At 46.7% G+C, this 17,019-nt stretch overlaps 1 protein-coding gene across 4 annotated transcripts in view; it reads right to left on the bottom strand.

Moving 5' to 3' along the window:
- lingo2 (leucine rich repeat and Ig domain containing 2) overlaps positions 1–9,954 on the bottom strand; it is a 219,669-nt gene extending 209,715 nt beyond the window's left edge. For 3 of the 4 annotated variants that reach the window (XM_049002614.1, XM_049002613.1, XM_049002611.1), the window contains exon 1: positions 9,704–9,954. The gene's annotated coding sequence lies outside the window, so the exon portion shown is untranslated. Of the gene's footprint in view, positions 1–9,514; positions 9,599–9,703 lie in introns of those variants that run through there. The other variant, XM_049002612.1, reaches the window with a different exon arrangement.
- Positions 9,955–17,019: the final 7,065 nt, after the last annotated feature.

Consider the following 17,019-nt stretch of genomic DNA (forward strand, 5'->3'; position numbering starts at 1 on the left):
GTGTGTGTGTGTGTGGGGGGGGGAGGGGGGTGGTTCATATAGATCTAAAAGTGTTTCCCAACTCAGTCCTCAGGGACCCACAGACAGCCCATAATCATGAAACCGGGATACCTGGTACAGGCACGCTGGGAGCTAGAATGTGGACCTTCTGCGGGTGCCTGAGGACTGGGTTGAGAAACCCTCATCTATATTGCATTGTTCCCAAGATAAAAACCTGAATGGTGTGGAAAAGCGTGATCTATATGCTTGGATTTATCTGTCCAGTTAAACTTTAATGCAGTTTTGCCATCATCAAGGGCAATTAGGCTCAGTGCACTGCCCGACCCGCCCCCGTCTCCCCATGGGACGTCCTGCCATCGCGCGCCAACTGCCGCTGCCCCTTTAATCCGCCGTCATCACCTCTCCAAGCACCAGCTCTGATTCCACCGTTCATAAGCAATCAGTCACAATCAGCGTTGCCCGTGAAGCATTTTATTCAAAATAACTTCTGGCGAACTGTTTTTCACGCAACACAACCCCACGTTTTTTTTTTTTTTTTTTTTTGTGCTTTTTTAAGCAGAGAAATTATACTGCTCAGATAAGCCCACATTTCATTATCTTTTAATGATGAAGGTATCAGAATCTGAAGAGCCTTCTGTGACCATTGTTACACACTTATCTGTCAGACCTAGACTCGGCTGTTAGCACCTCTGCTACACCAAAGCGGCATGCAGCAGAAGAATGTGCCGAAATGTGTGTGTTTTTTTTTTCCTGTAGCGTAGAAGGAACAAAGATTTCATATCTCGACACGTGTTTCAGAGCTTCCCAATCAGTGCCTCATAAATTATTGAGCCTCTCGAAACGCCTCTGTCCTCATTACAGGCTTGGTTCTGCTTCTTCCGTCCTTTAAGGTGCATTTCATGAAGGTTAGGACATAGAGATTAGGAGCTGTGTAGGACAGGGGGGGAGGGGAAATGCCCCCAGGCAAACCCATCCATACAAAATTCAAAAATTCTTGGAGACATGGCTCTGCCCCCACTTGTATGAGAGATGCCACAGTGGAACGGCTCAAAATCAATTAACATCCAGGAGCTGCTCTGGGCCCAATGACCGGTGAAGGCCAGCAATGACAGAAATGGCTGTTCACTTGACGCCCTGCTCATAATTACGGCCCACATATTCGAATAACCTGTGACCTGGTTAAAGCATGCAAACACGAAGAAGCACGACACTAATACATAAAAACTATGTATTAGTCATCCAGCTAACAGGCTCTGGTTTTAACTAAACTAGATATAGTAGGCAACCAAGGTGCCCGAATGGATTAAATATCTAATATCATTAAATAATAGTACAACTTGAGTAAAAGTTGGTATTTTGGCAATAAAGATGATCAAGAATAGTATTATTATACAGCCTTAGAAATGTAAGAATCATGAAGCAGTGTGTATATCGTTCCTCAAAGCACGGGCAACCAGAAAGACGCCATTCTTCGACACCCTATACATGGGCTAACTTCTAAACGTGTGGACATGCAAAGCTCAAGCAAAATGTGTATAATTAACACAACAGAGAAAGATAAAAGTTGGTTTTCTGGCTCCCACTCTGATTTTATTGAAGCACTTTGGATTAAGAATCACGGCATCAGCCAAAAATGACCCACCCTACCCCCACTCCCCTCTCCACACACATTCACACGTGGCAGCCTGAAATCTGGATTCAAGTCTGCAAGATGCCACATGCGTATTTCACAGAGGAGGAGGTTTGGGGTCAAAGACGCATAAATACAGCCTCTGTCTTGGTCTATCGGGGTCATATAAACCAAATCGCCCCCCCTCTCAGCCTCTGTGTGGGTCAGAGCCAAAACCCACACACCGTACCCTAGGTGGTAGTAACCCGGCAAGTTCCGGAAGTCCACAATAGCTTGTCGACGTCGCCCACAAAACCCGGGGTGATTTGACTGTAACACAAGCCTGCTGATTTATAATTTACAGCACTCTGGCATACAAGAAAGCACGTCCGTAGGTGATGAGATCAGCGTTCCGCTTGCAGAGGGCGTGAGATAAAGGTCAGCGGTTTGATACCTCGCATCTCGCTTGGTTCGCATCCCATAATAATACGACATAATTATCTAATGTGTATCAAAGACTCTGAGGATACTGATATGGGATCAAACTGACCCGCCCCACCCCTCCTTAAATAATTATTTCTTAAACTAGTCTTCAGGGACCCCCCAGACAGCTGGGAGGAAGCAAAAAATGGACTGTCCGGCAGGGAGCTGGGAGGGAGCAAAAACATGGGCTGTCTAGCAGGGAGCTGCGAAGGAGCAAAAACGTTGACTGTCTAGCAGGGAGCTGGGGGGGGAGCAAAAACGTGGACTGTCCAGCAGGGAGCTGGGAGGGAGCAAAAACGTGGGCCGTTTCGCAGGGAGCTGGGAGGGAGCAAAAATATTAACTGTCCGGGAAGGAGCTGGGAGGGAGCAAAAACATGGACTGTCTAGCTGGTAGCTGGGAGGGAGCAAAAATATTAACTGTCCGGCAGGGAGCTGGGAGGGAGCAAAAACATGGATTGTCTTATATAACTGTCCCACCTATAGGTGACAGCGTTAGCATACTCAGATACTGCGCAGGACTGATCCACCCTCTTTAGTCAGAAGTGCGAAAACCTTGCCGTCACCTTTTGGTGTTAAGTACAGCTCGCGGCTGACTCAACCCTCCTCGGCACTGCTACCCAACACAAAGAGCACAGAAGAAGCACCAGAACAGCTTCCTTTAATAATACATGCCAGTTTTGGCTTATCTGCATAGATCTGAAAACATTTTCTTCACAGGTACAAGGTACGTCAGAAAGCAGGTGGACAGGATGTCATTTGCATAGCACTTCAAGCCATTATGTTTCCTGACTTACTGACTTTAGTTATAATTAGAACAGTCTGATAAATCAGATGTCAGACGGGATTTTTATGGTCGTCTGTGTAAGACGTGAGTGATACACTCAGTATACTGGGTTTATCTGATGAGAAATCCTTTCATTGGGACAAAAGTACCTCCAGACTAATATTTGGAGGGAAAAATGAAACATCAGATCAGACACTGACAGCACAGTGACAAGCTATCTGCTTTGGGTTCTTTGAAAAAAGTTCCCAAATTGCATTTGGGGATGGTTCCCTCTAGGGTGCAGGCCTTTGTATTTGGGTCGTGGGAGTCTTCAGTCCAGAAGCTCCTCCTCAGTGCCCCCGACTTCCTACCCCAGCCCCCTGGTGTGGAAAGTAGAATGAAAAAAAAAATTAATTTAACAAGGAGGCTGTATAGAAAGAGTGGTGCCGCTGAGAATGTAGAAGCCAGTCTTCAGGAAACACCATGGATTTGGGTGCCTCTCTCAAAGCCTCAGAGCTACAGAGTTTTCCTCAAGTAAAAAATGCTTGTATGTCCCCCCGGAGTCTTTCCTAGTTCTTTATTTCTCCTCGGAATATTTCAATTCCACCCAGTGCTACTTATCAGAGGTGACCTAAGAGCCATGCGGTAGAAGGACCGTGATGACCCCGTTTTGTTGCCATGGACACACGGTGCCTGGCATAGGTCTGGACCAGACTGGATAAAGACCACGTACCACGGCGGAAGACGAGGACGACCCGATCCTTCGGAAACCTCCCGTGTCATACCAGCCGACTCCAGCCAGAGAGCGGGAACGAGGAGCCAGGAGGCACAGCGTTCACCCCCAAGACAAATTGCTCTCTTTGAACATTTCTCAAAAGCTAGCGCTTAGCGATAAAGCCAGCCCGATACTGGAACAATGCAGCCTTTTAGGAGATAGCGGTAAAAGGCGCTAGCCCGTGCCACAGTACCCCACCGCTTATTATGCTAATCAGGGCATATCAGCCTCATCCAGCCCAAGATCTAGATTGAGATGAATCAGCCCCCCCCGCCCCCTCCCCAAGAACACAGTCCACCACACACAGAGGCCCAACTGTGGACTCCACGTACCAGACTAGCGAATCACCAGAACGTAGCACCTGCGGCTTCTTGGAAAAGGTCAAGGTCGCTGAGCGCTTGCGAGCACCCTCAGAGAGGCTGGCGTGGGCCGCTCGCGTGACAGCGCCGATTTGCGGTGACAAAGGGCCCGACCCAGAGAGGACAGATGTAACCCTTCGACACAAGCTGGAGAGTGAAGTGGCCTGGACTCTGAGCAGACAGCGCAACCAATCAAGACCGGCCACATGTTCAGGGGCCTCAGGCTGGGGAACCTTGCCCAGAATCACACTGTGCTGGATGGAGCAATGCATGCACTTTCTACCCCCAGTCGGGAAGCCAGAACATTCTGAAAACCACCCCTATTGGTACGTGCCCTTCACCAATCAAGTTTTCAAGTTCTTTTTTCTGTTATTGACACATGTATTTAGAGGAACACAGTGAATTGCTTTTCACACAGTGTGAATTTTTCATCCTAGGAGTAGGCCTAGGAGGGCATTGAGGGATAGGATAACCAGTGCAATTCAAGATGGTGCAAGACAAACAAAAATTCCATACAGGACAAGACAGTGCTATACAAGATATAGTGCAATAACTCTCTGCAATATGACAAATGGAGCACAGTACATACTGTAAGGATACATAACTTTAAGGTGCAGAGGAAGATCAGTCATGTAGGGATAAATGTTATTGTTTCTTCAAAAGTAGATCCAACTTTACATCTCTACTATAGCCCCAGGGAAGCAGGATTATTGATGTCACGGGGTCTTCAGCAGACACGAGGGTCAAAGGCTTGAGCATTTTAGAATGAAATTTCAGAATTTTGTAACAAGCAGCCCATCAGAAAACATCTCACTAACTGAAAGTGCACATGAGAGCAGAGCTTTCATGTGAAGGGGGTTTGCCGCGCATATAATTATATGCATTTGATCTTTAAGTGTGTGTTGATCAAATATTGGTTAGTCCAGCAAAATGCTGACTAGGTTGGAGAGAACGATGATCAGAGCACACCACCTGTCACAGGTATGGATGCCATGGTCATTCCAGAGCTTGCGTATTCAACGTCCGTCCGTCTCCGTGCAATCCCTCTTTCTTTACGGCACTGACAAGAGGAGGAGTTGAAAGAGCACAGATGTTGGTGCTAAGAGGTATTTCTGATGGAAAATCACGCGGGATTTATGGGTGTTTCAAAGGCCGACTCAAGAGGACGACTGAAGCTTCAACCCTGTCGGCACACGTCGATCGAAGCAGATCGATAGCGTGTGATAACGTTCACACCTACCTTCTCGGAAAAAACAAAATCTATCAATACTGACTCAAGGCTAATTCAAAAGCTACATTTTCTCTGGCTGACAGAGTCAAGGTCTCCAAAAAAATTCAGCTTCAATTTCCTGATAACAGACCTGTAATTACGAATCTGCATATATGAATACTCAACATCTACGAAAATACTTATACTGTTATATTAAGAAAATTAGCAGCAGACCTTTAAAGGAGTCCATAATTGATATTCACTTGCATGGCCATGAATCATTAAGGCAGAATATCGTTGCTGCTTATAACATCACTGTGACTGAAGAGCCTGCAGTTCATACTCCTGACCAGTATCTTGAGGCGGGCGATGGTGCAGTTTTAGGATGGATATTGGGGGCAAAAGGTTCTACTGCAAGGTCAGTACCAGTCATGCCTTCGCTTAAGTCAGCAGGACAGCTTAGGACGATAGCACTCTCCTGTGTTCCAGGAACAGAAGGCTAACAGCCCCCCCCCTCCCCCAGTTATAGTCACTTAGCGCAATGTTGTCCCCTTTTCTCACCCACGCTCCACAGCACTCCCCTGATGACCTACAGTGTAATTCTTCATGCTGACCCACCAAAAGATCCCAGGTCGAATGACAGGGCCTAATTTCAGGTTCCTGCTCAAGGGCGACCGCAAACATGACAGAAGAGACGGTCTTCAGCGAGAATTGCCTGCAGCAGAATCTCAAATCTGTAGAGCCTCTCCCCTTCCCAACTCTTCACCTGAGCCAGCCAGATCGAAGACAAATCCTACTCAGCTACGGAGGAACAGTCAGGTCTGCTGCGTTTTGGTGCGTAGCCCAATCAGAGTCTTTTACAAAAAATTGGCAGAGAAATGACAGGAAGGGAGACCAGGAATGGTTGGTTATACAGACCCAAGGTCTTTTGCAGAGAACTTTGCAATGCTATCCGTGCTCCAGATGGAGTGATGCTAGTTCCCAAGACATCAATATATTAGATAGCCATCGTGAGTTGCTAGCGTTGCCATGTTGAATGATAGACATCAGAGGATGCAGATCCTATAGGGGGAGATCCCACTAGTGTTGAACCCTGCAATAGGACTGCTCACAGCTTCCAAAACCCCAAAACAACTCCACTGCAAAAGTTCATGAAACCCCACTGCTTCAATACACAAAAAATCCGCTTCCCAGTAACCACATCAAATGGCGACAGGGACTGAAGCCTATACCCAGCTGGGTTCTGAATAAACTGGAGCAACCCCCTCCAGCTCCTGGCATCACCAAATGATACATTCAGCCATTAAAGGCCGGCTTTTTGTAAATATTGATTTCTCTTTAATGGTCCGGCTAAATATATTATGAAGCTAAGAGTACAGTGTTGCATTATATACAGTACAGTCCACTATCTAATACTGCAGAGTGGTGGAGAGAGCACTTTAAGAAAGACGTTAATGGGAACATTTGTTTGCGTACTGATTGTACGTTGAGAAAGTCGGCTCATAAAAGGCACGGGTGATTCTGGACATTAGACTGGGCTGAAAAAGGATCCTTTAATATCTACTCAGAGGAGGCCGCGAGGTTCAAGCACAAGGATGACGCCCGATCAAAAGCAAACAGCTCGTTTTTAATTTACAAGCAACCGAGAGTTAAAACCTAGACTTTTAATTTTATTGTCCATCCTCAGTGTAGCGTCCTTGAAGAATGAACAGCAGTCTGAGAACAGATGTAATGAAAAACAACAGTCGGTCTGTTAAATCCAGCTCAGATCGTCTTGCTGAGAATCATTGTAGAACAGCGCCCCCTGTGATATGACAGAGGAAAAGCCTTGGTCCGGCAGGCAGGTATTTTTTTTGCTTGTTTGTATTCGCTGTTACCTTGTGGAACTGGGGGCAGAGTGGGAGGAGGGTCAGGGGGGGGTCCAGAAAATGTTGAAGATAAAAATCCATTGAAGAGCATGCTTTACGATGATGCATGTTTTACAGTACTGCATTACACAGTAATGCATGCAGTTTTATTTCTCTTCATATTGCGTGTGTGTGCTGTGCACCTCTGAGTAAGCCTGTTTCTGCTGCGTGTGTGTATGTGTGTGTGTGTGTGTTTGCACGTCAGGCCGCGGGCTTGTTTCAAGGCGGGCAGGGTGGTATTGCGCCGTCGGAGTCCGCGTGCAGGCTGACTCTGCTGCAGATTATTCTCCTACAAGCGCATTACTCAGTAACTGTGACGACCCTTGAAAACATCTCGGCCTCAAGGAGCATCGGTTTTTTACATGCGTGTACAGCATGACACACAAATACGCCAACGGATTACTTACAAGGGCATTTCAGATGTGGATATTTTTAGAAGCTACACTGCGTTTCGGCTGTCGCTCCATTTAAGCATCTGACAGAAGCCTGGTCTGACTTTTCTCCTGAAAACACACATGTCTCTCCAGGGTGGCATGAAGGCATACATAAAGGGAAATATATTAACAACCATCTCAAAGTGTCTCTATCAAGTCCCTTAAAACATCACAAAGGACTAGTTAATATGGGTCTTCATTGTTGGGGAGGGGGGGGGTGCAATCTATTTGCAGTCAGTTCCAGGAAAAAAGCAGATTTATGAAAGTCCTTTTTATGTCAGGAGAAAATGACAATATGGAAATAAAGTTGCTGGACAGATTTATCAGGTTTTATTTCTGGTGAAAAGGTAGCAAAAACACAGAAAGGATTAAAGGAGGCCAAATAGTGGATTTGGCACCTGTGCACACAGATATGTGAACCTATACCCACCCCCACAGATGCATACGCAAGCACACGCACACAAATCAGGCTGATTATGCAGGATCCCAGTTGGACTGTCATCTTAAACGTGGAGTGAAGAGCATCTCTGCCAGCAGAGAGCCGAGCCTCTCCTCCTATTCACACACATTCCGAGCCAGAGTCCATTCCGGCTCGGCGAGACATCAAAGGGAATGCCACGCGGCTCTCGCAAACCCACACGACGGGCGCCCCATCCACTAAAACCTCCCAAGCGGGTGGGGGGTGGGGGCAGCAGCGTCCAGAGTCCAGCCCCACTGCCACGGACTGTCAGCGGTCCCGTGCCCAGATCTTCAATCAACCGCGGATCCCGGGATGCCGAAATCCTTGCCAAGAACAGCAGCCAGGATGAATTACAGAGACAATCCGCAGCCACTCTGCCGTGAGAGTCTTCAATAGAATAGATCCTTCAAAGAGATCCATTAGAGGTGTCTTTACTTCATCCACTCAACGACCGTCCACACCCCTTACTCCCGACTCGTCCGGCTGGCACGCTCCGATTTCATTTCAGGACCAAATGAGGCTGCTGTAGGTGCAGCAATGTGACCATCACTCACGCCGACTCTTCGGTCTTTGCACGGATAGACCGCTTTCTCCCGGTCATTATGCAATTAGCCCAGCGACGGAAAACAGGCATTAGCACTGCAAGCCAGAGAGGCCATCTGATAATTAAATTATTTTAGGGCGGCAAGGACAGCTGAGCGGTTCTCAGTGTTTTCAGACATATCTACAGGAAGCAAGGAGCTTGTCCTTGCTGGCACTGCCTGTGAGCGTAGGCTGACTCCTGCTCACAGGAGACCGCTTAAGCCTCCCTCGTTTCACCACGGTGATATGTATAACCGGTCCAATCAGCCTGGGGAACAACCTGAGAAGAGATCGACCCCCCCAAGCCACTTTTCCCCCTAGCACCCACCCACACACACACACACACACACCAAATAAAAAAAAAGCACTGCACATCAATGGACAGCTTTGGGTTATCTAAGAGGTTCCTGACAACTCAGATAGGATCGGATGCAAAGTAAAAAACAGAGACAAACATGTAGAAGCAGCACGGGACCCCCCCAGCCCCACTGCACCAACCGGCGTCGTAAACGCAGCTGTGGATCCCCAGGCGGGGGGGGGGGGGATGCTGCTCCGACCTCAGGTCTTCACACTCTGTCTCCCCAGCTGCTGAGACCCACGCAGAGGAATACTAACATTCTCCTGGCAGCAACACTGCCGCCGGCACCTCCCTGACAACCAGCCCTGAGCTCGGAGCCCAGGAAATTGCCCTCGGAGAGCAGCCTCACCTGGCCAGCCTTCAGCAACCCTCGGCATGCATCTATTAGCAGGGAAATCAACTCCACACGTGAACTCCGTCAATGTGCTAAGGGTGGGCAAAAAAAATGAGAGCTTACAGTAAAAAACAGTACTATTTCTTCCCATGCCAGTCCTGTGACTGTCTGTCACTGTGAAAGACTCGTAGCTTTTGGAAACAGAAGACGGTCTGGTAAGTACGCAGGTTTGCTTCTTACCTTGAAAGCTCCCTCTCTGATCCGATAGTCCAAAAGATCAGCTACCTCAAAGCAGCACTAAGCCCAGCTGCCACAAGCCAGCTGAAGACAAGCCCAAACCTCAGTGTATCAGACACTTTGGCGAGGACCTGACGCCCCCCCCCCCCCCCACTGCTCACTGGTATTTAGATCTCTCCTCCTTCCCCTCACCTCCTTTTGATGTTATTTCTGTCGTCTTCTGGCTCTGGTTCTTCCGATAGCCTGTCCACTCCTCGGCAGAAGCCCCCGGGAAGGCGTACTCCACAGACCCGCGCGCGCACACACACACACACACACACACACGCGCCGGCTGCTCCTGCTCTTTTCCACCTTGACGAAATCCTCCCCTCCTTCTGGATACTCAGCCCATCCTCGGCAAAGACGGTCCTGGTGTGAAACTTCCCAGCCCCGGGTTGTGAAGGAGCTCGGGGACAGCGATGGGGGGGGAGGGGTCAGGGGGTTGTGACTTGGGGGGGGCAGAGGACGTCGTGCCGATCTTTATCCGTTTTTTTTCTTTTATTTCCTCCGCTCTTCTTTTGGTCTCCTCCCGGCACCGTGTCTCCGAGACGAGATGGTGGGAATGAGAGCGAATCTCTCTCTCAGACTCTGCCTGCCTGCCTCCCTCGCTCTCTCTCTCTCTCTCTCTCGCAGCCTCTCTCACCCCTCCTTCCCTTACCCACCCGCTCCCTCCCTTTCTCTTGCTCTCTCTCTCTGCCAGCTGACAGTTAGTATTTGAGCAGGTGGGTTAGGGTTCGAGGCTTTCCGTCTTTGGGGAGGTGCCTTGCGGTCAGGCTTCCCTCCACGGCAGTTAGGTGGAGGTGCGTGGAGGGGGGGGGGGGGGGTGGCTAATTACGATAAAACGCAATTTATAGAATAGAGGGTGAAAGTAACAGATGCATAGAGAAGGTGGCAGGAAGCCGGGGCTGATGCCTCGTCATTGTCTGCCTGCGAGTCCCCCGTCTGTCGTGAAGGGGCACCCCCACGCTCCGCTTTCCTCACTGCCGTCTGGCAGATTGCCGCTGTGGGGGCTGGCGAAAAAGTGGCCTGGAACAGACCCCGCGGTTCAGCGTGCTGGGGGGTGAGCGCACAGCCATGCCGTGCTGTAATCGGCAGGCCAAACAAATGGCTAATGAGCCCTTTACCGCGGCTGACTGAGGTTTAAAAAATACGATTTCATTTCCATACAGGATCAGATTCTCTCCATCTTGACTATAAAAGCAGCATTTTCACTCAAGTAGCAATCTGGACGTTTATTAAGTAGTAACTGTCACTTTAAACACAGGGGTTTAATCTATATGTTGTTTCCTCAGGGCCTTTATGCTTAATTGTGCGAAGATGCTTGTTATGAAGTAGCTAATGCTCAGTGGGACACCGTCCTCAGGAGTACAGCGATGCAGCTATCAAGGCAACTCAGCAGCCTCAGTATATTCATTAGCTGAATGCGAAAAAGCATGGCAAAAGATAACCTTTAGCTCCATGCTAAATCGTGTGGTCAAATATAACCATTAGCCCCATGCTAAAAAATGTGGTCAAAGATAACCATTAGTTCCATACTAAAAAGCGTGGTCAAAGATAACCATTAGTTCCATACTAAAAAGCGTGGTCAAAGATAACCATTAGTTCCATACTAAAAAGCGTGGTCAAAGATAACCATTAGTTCCATACTAAAAAGCGTGGTCAAATATAATTATTAGCTCCGTGCTAAAAAGCGTGGTCAAAGACAACCATTAGCTCCATGCTTTCAAACATGGTGAAATACAGCGCACATCATTAAGCAGACGCTAACTTAGTGTAGCTTAGCATAGCGTAGCCATCTGTCATGCCTAGGCGGAGCAGAGTTGGAGGCTACGCGGGGTAACTCACACCCAAATTTCACCTTTGCGCCCAAGATGGGGGTCAATCAATCACAGAAAGGAGGGTAATTATTCTGGCCTTTAGAGAAACATCTAACGATGCGATCATTACGCCGCATGGAGCCGTGGCATCGGCGAGGTGCAAAGGCTAAGGGAAGGCGCAGTGCGAGTTACGTAACGATGTTGTGATAAACAGGTTGATTATGGGGTGTAAATGGAGAATCGAAGTGCTCACCCCCTGCCAACAGAGAAATGAGCCAGCTCCTCTCGCTCCAAGCCGACGAGTAGTACGAGCTGGGGCCCACCGCATCAGGTACACATTATTAACCCCCACCCCTATCGTTCCTGAGAGGAAGGCCAGTCGATGTCGTCAGTAGTTAACTAGGCAGCATTTAAGGCTTTCATTACGGTCGAAGTACCTGACAGATTCAAGTCTAGGGAAGATCTTTTTTTCCTTTTTTAAGGCTATTAGCTATAGATGTGATCGTAGCTCCAGATCACAGAGGGATTCTCAGAAAATGAGCCATTAACCAGTGATCATTCGCAGTTCACGTCACAGGTAGCTTGCAAAGAAGTCATTTGTTCCCATTGTCATGTTTATTTTTAAGATTAATTAAGATACCAGTAATTCTGTTATAAATCCTTCATAAAAGGTTCTGCAATATTATGTGATCATGACATAGGAACACATGTTCATATAACACGTTGCCCCGCCCACCACCTCAGGGATGAGAACCCGAGTGCAGCGGCGCGGTGGGTCAAACCTCAGCACCGCACTAGTTCGGATGTAATGGAACCGTGTGAAGTTTCTATTGGTAGCTGGAGTGCCAATCCTGTCACCAACCCCCAAATTTTTCCATGAAAATTGGCAGACCTGCTTACAGCGCTGGATGTAGGTTAACATCATACCCAAGATAAAGCAACTGTAGGTTAAGGGCCTTGCTGAAGGGCCCTACAGAGTAGGATCGCTTCTGGCATTCATAGGATTCAAACCAGCAACCTTCCAATTGCTGGCACAGATCCCTTGCCTCAGAGCAACATAGGAGCCTTTCCCCAAAATACAGGGAAAATACAGGACATGAAGCTGGAGACACTCTGGACAGGGCCTCGCCTACTAGATTTAACTTTGCATGTTTTGCTGTGGATGGATGATTCTCTGAGGCTTGGCTCACTTTGGCAGGTCAGCCTAGTCACCAGTGGAAAATGAACCCAAATGCCCCCCCACCAAAGGAGACCAAACTGTCAAAGAATACAAGCCAAGGCTCTGAGATGTGATGAGGCTGATGAAGGGATATTGTATATTAGCCAATCATATGTTTGAAGCTAGTGACTGATTGGTCCAGGAGGGACACTCCTGGACCAATCAGTGTTCAATTGGGGCCACTGCCTTCTGTGGCCCTGCCCGTGTGTGGGCGTCAGACCCCAAAGCAATGAATATGCGGGTAACACCTGTGCCCAGATTTGGGTGGAGCTTAACATGTGACCGTCACTCAAAGAGCCAATAAGTGATGTAATCGGATGTGACAGTAATAATTTCATATGTATATAAATGCCTAATGAGCTGTAGGATCTGAGCGACAGGATCAGAAGACATTGAAGCACAGACTGAGGAACAGGAGATTAAAAACAGCTGCTAGACACCGGCTTTACTCACAAGTCGTGTTTCACTCTGAAGCGTCTGTATATAGAGGAGCTAATTGTTCAGAGTACTTTAGCAATCACTCAAAACAGGAGCCTTTTTACATATGTAGGTGCTTTCTGCGCCAACCTGCTAACCAAAATAAACAAGAGGTTTGCTCAAGGGCAGTACTGAGCCGCACCACCTTTCAGGAGCACCAGCCAGAATCCGGTCTGTTATCACCCACCATATTTATGCATACAGTGGCTGAATGTTTTCCTGAAAAATTTAAATGCTGTTTTTGGCTATGTGTGCCTGCTGTGTTTCAGAGAAACTATGAGATCAATGCTAAAGAGATCCAAAGCTGACTGAGAAGGGGGGGGAATTTGTTAAAACAAGACCACTGCAACGAATGTGAGACCCCCCCCCCCTCCCCCCACACTTCTCGAGGTGGTCTCTTCCTAATCCATTTTGGTTCTTAGTAAGCATTTATCTCAGTCTGCCTATGCTGAATGCTGTTTTGTCACATGCACTTTATGTAGGAGCGTGTGAGGCTACGCCACCAAATGGATGTTTGCTGTTGACACATGCTATAACGAGCGTGGACTGGATTAGTGCATAAACGATACACAACAGATATGTGAACCTTTGCAACACGTGTCACGGCAACACGAAAGCACACTCAGTGCACACGAAAAGGTCTATGATACAAACCGTTCCAGTGAAACACCAGAGTATATACAGACTTACAAACGAAAGCACCCCGTTTATACTGTAGACGTACTTAAAGGGACGGTAACCGAAGTGCTTCTGGAAAGGTCCAATCTGGAATGTTCTTACTGAAAAGGTTTATAGCCCAAACTGAGGAGATGATGATGATGATGATGATGATGATGATTTCAGCGGTCAAGTGTCTGAGGTGCAACTGTCCAGTCAAACAGAATAGTGTGAACAACTGAAACAGACAAACAAACGAAATGCAGGAAAAGGGTAAATACAAGATGCATATTGAAAACCAACGCCCTCTTATAACACTCCCGAAAGGTATATCTTCCCTGTGAGTTTACGGAGAATACACCTTAAATACTTATGGCCTCTCAGGCTTAAAAAAAAAGGAGACTCTTGGAAGGTGGCCGAGTGGCGTTTTTAGCTCAATTTGTGTCAAAAAGTTGTGCTAGCATTGACAAAATGGCTTCACTTTCCCTCAGCCCCCATTTTCTACAGGAACCGCGAGGCCAGTATCTGCACATTTGTCTCACTTCCATGTTTCTGTCTTTAGTTTATTATTATTTTTTTGATTAGCAAACATTTTGAGCTTGGCTGCTGCTGCATCACATCCCCAGGGCATCGCTGGGGGCGTGAGGGAGAAAAGTAGGGCACTCAGAGAGCGAACCTGAACAGTGAGAAAGCCACCGCACATCCAGAGCAGGCGACCATTAACACGGCGATTCTAACCCGATTACGAATTCCACCCAAGGTGGGAATTAAAACAATCCTCAAAACAAGACGTATTTTACCTAAATGCGGGCTGAACGGAAGATACATTAAAAAAATAAGACAATAACAGTGAGGACGCAAAGCATCTTCTAACTTAATTTCTGGCCTTAATCACAGCAAAGGAAGGTCATTAAAAGCATCTTAGGTGATGTCGAGTGAAGGAGGAATATCTTGACTTTTGACACCATCGACCATCTAGGCTACTGACAAGCTAAGTTCAGCTCCCTGGCTAAGGTGCGGATTCCTAGTGAAGAGTAGAGGTAGTTAAATAAGGATGTGGTTTCTGGTTACGTTGAGGCGTGTTGACATTGTATCCTTCAGCAGGGTGTAAATCTCTTCCCCAAATACCCAGCTGCATAAAGAGGTACAGTACAAGTAAAACTCATGACCAGCGTATTGAATGTGTTCGCTGAGACATTCCCATCACTATTTTAGGATATTCCTGCAGTCAGTGCCTTTATGTGCCAAGACCAGGTCTGGCTCACAAAACTCGGGCTCCACTCAGTGTGGGAGGCCAGCTGACACATCAGGTTTCCATTTAAAACGAGGCTCGGGTTGGTCTCCTAGTCAAATGAGCTTCGCTTAGTACTTCATCTCTATCCCATCTGCACACGGAAAGTCACTAGCTGCAATGGTGGGAGAGAATAACTGTAGAAATTGCCGTCTCTCCTCAGCGTCCTTAAAACCTCCTCCCAGTAAACATCATGCTGGAAGCTTCTTGGCTAAGAAACTGCACTGCCTGGAATGGGATGGTGTTCTTCAAAAAGGAACAAAGGAACTAAGCGATGTTGCTTATGGAAAACTGTGAGAAAATATGATTATTTCACAAAATGCATCACAGTTCCTCTATTATTTCCAGTAACTTTACCTTGTGACTAATATTATATAGCTTACAATAGCTCATCAACGATATTCAGCACACAGGGCAGCGACCCCAAGGAATTATTAATATTAGCTACCGGCAGGTATGCACATTGACTGGGAGGAAAGTGTAAAAACTGAACCAAAGCACTTCAGATTCAGCATAATTTCTCTATCCAGAAATGCCACATTTAATTTTTTTTTTTACCAAAAAAAGACACGTCTTACTCCTTTTTCCAGTCTATGCCTTTGTTAGTTCTTTCAAAAACCACACTGAAATTAAAGTGAAGAGTTCAACTATCGGAGCAAAAATATTAGTCAATTTAACCCGCAATTTTCTTGCAGAACCCTACAGTACAAACAGTAAAATTGATGCTAAAATACAGTCAAGGGGTACCCCGATAGCCATATCTCAACAATAATCACACAAAATTATGTGCGTTTATTTAGTTTCAAAATGAGACATCCTGGCTTATTTAATCTAACCTAGGTCAATTTTCAACATCAATATCAAGTCGAGTGGGTGAATAGTCATGACCATCCATATACAGGTACAGAGTACTGTGACATGCCATTCCCCCAGGTCCACGGTGCTGCATATACAGTGGTGACAGGAAGACAGACTCACAATACTATGTCACAATAGGACAGCGTAAGACAAAGAGTTTGGTCTTAGTTCTACATCCGCTTAGTGTCTGAGTGTGTATCAAAGATAATAAATGATATTATATGAAGACTGATGTTCTCACAAGACTCATTGTGCTTCAAAATAAATGAGTCGTTTGCTTATGGAAACTGAGCAGAGTAATTTAAATGCTCTCATATAAACCCACAGGGAGACAGAGAAGCATCTAATGACCCATGTATGTCTGAAGCCGTAAAAGCCTGCCTGACCACAGAAATTATCCAAACGCTCCAATTATTAAGCCATTATTCCTTCGGGCACTGAACTTCAGGTGGAACGTTGCTTTCGCAGCGTCGTGCTTCTCGGAAAAGAGCCGGCCGCGTTTGGATCCAAGGACCAAGCCCTGTGAGCTTGGACGTTAAGTGACGCGTTCACATTCACAAACCATCCCAAAAAAAGCATCACATGATAAAAATTCCAGTATATAAGTCGGCTACTTAAACCGATGACAAATTAATTGGAGTAAAGATACTGAATTTAATGCAAAAGCCCCCTATTTTCATGCCAGTTCATTGAAATGGTTCCATTATAAACCGCTGCTCTAGTACTAACCCTTCCCCCCTCCCCCGTTGTCTGGGAATTTGCTGCCCTATTACAATCAGCTCATTCTTCACTATTCCCAGTTACTTACTAAACCAACACCATCTACTGTATACTTGCTCTTGCTGTACTTTAAACCAAGGTTTTTGGACCTGGTCCTTGGGGATTCGCAAACGGTCCACGTTTTTGCTCCCTTCAAGATCATTATTATTGTTCTTATTGTTCTTATTGTTATTATGATTAACAACAACAACAATGATTCATTTTCCTTTTGTTCGAGCACAAATATAGATACAGAGGAATATTCTGGTGTCCAAATATTCTGTTTTGCTCTCCTGTGTCATAAGGCTGATTGACAATAAACCGAAAAGTGATGCTTTTGTACAACTTCAGGAGTATTATACTGCACTCAGTGAGAAGGGGACAATTGTTA

The sequence above is a fragment of the Brienomyrus brachyistius genome, unplaced genomic scaffold, assembly GCF_023856365.1.
Source record: "Brienomyrus brachyistius isolate T26 unplaced genomic scaffold, BBRACH_0.4 scaffold70, whole genome shotgun sequence".
Classification (NCBI taxonomy): domain Eukaryota; kingdom Metazoa; phylum Chordata; class Actinopteri; order Osteoglossiformes; family Mormyridae; genus Brienomyrus; species Brienomyrus brachyistius.